Source organism: Arachis hypogaea, chromosome 3 (genome assembly GCF_003086295.3).
Source record: "Arachis hypogaea cultivar Tifrunner chromosome 3, arahy.Tifrunner.gnm2.J5K5, whole genome shotgun sequence".
NCBI classification, from domain to species: Eukaryota; Viridiplantae; Streptophyta; class Magnoliopsida; order Fabales; family Fabaceae; genus Arachis; species Arachis hypogaea.
In genome coordinates this window covers 61,424,282-61,429,209 of record NC_092038.1, presented here as the reverse complement: position 1 = coordinate 61,429,209, position 4,928 = coordinate 61,424,282, and positions in this window count along the sequence as shown.

The window sequence follows — 4,928 nt, the reverse complement described above, 5'->3', positions numbered from 1 at the left end:
AAAGCTTTCACACATTCACTGTCAAACTCAAAGTCCATATCTTTTTGGAGTAGGCGCGATAATGGCAAAGCAATCTTGCTGAAATTCTTCATAAAGCGCCTACAGAATCCTGCATGTCCTAAGAATGAGCGGACCTCCCTCACTGATGAGGGGTGAGATAAAGTGGTGATAACGTCGACCTTGGCCCGGTCTACAGAAATTCCTTCATGAGATACTACATGTCCTAACACTATACCTTGTCTTACCATAAAGTGACATTTCTCAAAATTCAAGACAAGGTTAGTGTCAACACATCTAGCTAAGACCTTGGCCAAGTTCTCCAAGCAACAATCAAATGAAGTTCCATAAACACTAAAATCATCCATAAAGATTTCCAAACAACTCTCCATTAGATCGAAAAAGACATTGGTCATGCACCGCTGAAAAGTAGCAGCTGCATTACATAGTCCAAATGGCATCCCTTTGTAGACAAAGGTGCCAAAAGGGCAAGTGAATGTGGTATTTTCCTGATCTTCAGGAGCAATGTGAATCTGGAAGTAACCAGTGAATCCATCAAGAAAGCAGTAATGGGATTTACTTGCCAAATGGTCTAACATCTGATCGATAAAGGGCAAAGGGTAGTGGTCCTTCCTTGTAGCGCCATTCAACCTTCTATAATTGATGCACACTCGCCATGCATTTTGTACTCTCTTGATGACCACTTCACCATCATCCTTTTTAACCGCAATGATGCCTGATTTCTTGGGAATAACCTGGACCAGGCTCACCCACTCACTGTCAGAAATCGGGTATATGATACCCGCATCAAGTAGCCTAGTGTCCTCCTTCTTTCCCATATCGAGGATGGTTGGGTTGAGCCTCCTTTGCAGTTGCCTAACCGGCCTAGCTCCCTCTTGGAGAAATATACGATTCATGCACTTGCGAGGGTCAATCCCCACAATATCGGCTAGGCTCCAACCAATTGCCTTCTTGTACTTTCTGAGAACGTCTAGGAGCTTTTCTTCTTCTTCTCTAGAAAGCTCACTAGCAATAATGACCGGAAACTTTCGGTTGTCCTCTAAGAAAGCATACTTCAAATGAGATGGAAGAGGCTTCAATTCACTCTTTGCCTCAAGCTGAGGTTCCTTTTCGTCAAGCTCACGGAGTTCATTCTCAACAACTTTCTCATGTTCACCCTCTTGGTCATCCGTCTCTTCAACAATATGGTAGCACAACTTGTTATGGTCTTCTTTTTGCATTTCCGCTACCACTTCATCAATTACATCACATCGGAGAATAGAATGCTCTTTGGGAGGATGCTTCATGGCTTCTTCTAAATTGAACTTGATAGTCTTGTCTCCAACCTCGAAGGAATATGTGCCGGTGAAGGCATCTAACTTGAATTTAGAGGTCTTAAGGAAGGGTCTACCAACTAGAATGGAGGATGAGCTTCTATTTTCTGTTGGAGGCATTTCAAGGATGTAAAAGTCAACTGGAAAGACCAAATCCTTGATCGCCACAAGTACATCTTCGGCTATTCCTGTTACCGTGATCACACTTTTATCGGCTAAGACAAACGTCGCCGCCGACTTCTTTAATGGAGCTAAATACAACCTCACAAAGGTAGAAAGCGGCATGATGCTTACAAAAGCTCCAAGGTCACACATACAATCATGAAAAGTGCATCCACCAATACAACAAGACACCAAACAAGGCCCAGGATCACCAGATTTCTTTGGAATAGGTTCCATCAAGGAAGAAATTGAACTACCCAAGGATAATGTCTCCAATTCTCCTATCCTATCCTTGTGTGTACACAAGTCTTTCAAAAATTTTGCATACTTTGGAATTTGTTGAATAGCATCAAGAAGTGGTATGGTTGCCTCAACCTTCTTGAACACTTGAAGCATGTTCAAATCAAATTCCGGTGTCTTTTCTGCTTTCTTCACCATGGAAGGAAATGGAATAGGGATGGACTCATCCACTATAGCTTTCCTCTTGGGTTCCTTGAGGTTTACTCCTTCTTCCTCATGCATTTTGTCTACCTCTCCCTCTTTATGTGGAGCTTCAACAACCACCTCTTCCTCATGAATGTCCTCCAAGACCCTTGGAGGTATCTTCTCCAATGTAGTTCCCGACCGTAGAGTGATGGCGTTGAGACCGCACTTTGGTTTTGGTTGGGGTTGGGATGGAAGGTTAGAAGAACTTGAGGGTTGGTTGGTGTTGTTGTTGGAGGTGGGGGATTGGTTTGACATGACCATCTTCGAAAGCATGTTGGTGAGATTAGCCAATTGAGCGCCCTAGGCATCAAATTGAGCCTTGTTGCTTGGTGCATGAAATTGTGATCTCAATGGCGCCAACAACTTAGTACGCACAATTGTAATCTCAACTCTTTTTCACAACTTCGCACAACAAACGAGCAAGTGCACTGGGTCGTCCAAGTAATAAACCTTACGTGAGTAAGGGTCGTTCCCACGGAGATTGTCGGCTTGAAGCAAGTTATAGTCATCTTCTAAATCTCAGTCAAGCGGATTCAAATGGTTATAGAGTTTTGATAATTAAAAATATAAATAAACATAAAATATCAAACTATGCTTATTCACAGCACACATGTATACAGAGAAGGTATAAACAATCATGAACTTTACAGTGCTGGAAATAAGTATGAAGAGAAAGGAGCGTTACCACCTTGTGGTTCATCTTCCTTTGTTGTTGTCTTTTTCCTCGTATTCTTCCCCTTCCCATACCAAACTCAGAATGCGCTCATCCTCAAGCAGCATTTAGAACAGTGGTGACGGGACTAAGATGGATCATGAGTGTCTTACACAATGAAATGTTAGTAGTACATGTGTTTAAGCAAGAAAAATTAAGAATGACCATAAAGGCATAGAAGACAGAGACATTATGATTGCAAAAATAAGAGGGTGTGCATGATACATTGCATGAAGAATGAGTGGCACACCAAACTTAGTATGACACTTTCACTTGGAATTGATGCAAGTATCCAATAAAGATTAGGAATAAGTTTTATTGCATAGCAACACCAAACTTAGAATGCAACCACATGTCCATTTATTTGAACTAAAACTAAGAAAATGAAACTGTTATATGTTAAATACAATCACCAAGGGAAGAATCTGTTATGAATAAGGATTTCGTGGTGATGTATTAACAAAGTCGTTAAGTAGCAAACTAAAAGGAAGCATTAAAAACAGAGAAATGACTAAAGCAATTAGAATGAAAAAATTTCAAACTAGAAGAAAAATAACATTGCAAAGGCATTATGATTATAAAGACAAGTGGTGTTGCTAGATTTATTGCACAAAAGATTAAGTGGCACACCAAACTTAGAAACTTAATGTGACACTTTCAGTTTAGAATTGATGCAATCATCCATAAATATTGAAAATAGATTGTTGCAGGGCAACACCAAACTTAGAATGTAATCATATGCCAATTTATTGAAATTTAAACAAAGCAGACAGAGAGAATAAACAAAGCAAAGGAATGAAATGTTACCTAAGGTTGGGTTGCCTCCTAACAAGCGCTCTTTTAGTGTCATTATCTTGACATGTTGTTCTTCACTTTCTTCCTCTTCTTCTAGTTTATTAAGAGGAATGGCCTCAAGGGAGGAGAAGATTCAGCTATTGTCCCCTGTTTTGGTCTCTCCTCCGCAAGCTTCCTTTTGTAAATGGCTTGATTGAACTTGCTTGTTGATGGTTCAGCGATTGGAATGTTTGCAGTTGACCTTCTGATAAACCACTATTTTATGATTTATCTTGTGCTCAATTGAATAATTTTACCAATTCTTCACCCACTTATTCATATGAATTTGCATGGTTTTACAATTCCTTCCTTATGACATGACATATGTGAAAACATGTTTCCTATGCTTTAGAAATATTAAATTTAATTATCCTTTATTACCATTCGATGCCGTGATTTGTGTGTTGAGTACTTTCGGGCTTTATAGGGCAAAATGGCTTAGAGGATGGAAAGGAAACATACAAAAATGGAAGGAACACACAAAATGGAGTTTTTGAAGAAAAGCAGCGACGCGAACACGTGGACGACGCGGACGCGTGCTTAGCACAAAAAGCATCGACGCGAGAGCATGGACGATGCGGACGCATGCCTTGAGTAGAACGCAATTGATGCGAATGCGTGATTGACGCGGACGCGTGGAAGAGCAAAACTCCAAAGGTCGCGGATGCGTGACCCACGCGAACGCGTGACGGACCCCACGTGCAGAAAATTGCAGAAATTGTCCCAGCAATTTCTGGACCCTTTTTGGTCCAAATCCAGGCCTAGAAAACACAGATTAGAGGCTATAAAGTGGGGGAATCCATTCATTCATGAAGCATGCACTCATAATTTACGATTCTAAGATTAGATGTAGTTTTTAGAGAGAGAGGTTCTCTCCTCTCTCTTAGGATTAGGATTAGGATTTCATCTTCTTCAAACACAGGTTCAATGTTCCTTTTATTTATTTTCTCAATTTAGTTTATGAACTCTTTATGTTTAGATTGATTTTCTTAATTAATACACCTTGAGGTATTTCAGACTTATGATTGCTTTCTTTAATTTATGTTATTGATGCTTTTGCTTTATCCAAATTATTTTCATTCGAGTAGATTTTCTTCCCTTTTGGCTTTGCTTAATTAATTGGTAACACTTGAGTTATCAAAATCAGCAGTGGTTGAAATTGGCAATTGCTAATTGATTTGGTTCGCTCTAAAAGTTGACTAGGACTTGAGGATTAATTTAATTAGTCCACTTGACTTTCCTTTATTTAATAAGGGATAACTAAGTGGGATTAAAACCCAATTCTCATCACACCTGATAAGGATAACTAGGATAGAAATTCCAGTTCTCATACCTTGCCAAGAGTTTTATTAATTATTTATTTATTTTTCTTATCAATTAAATTATTTGTTCAAACCTTTTAA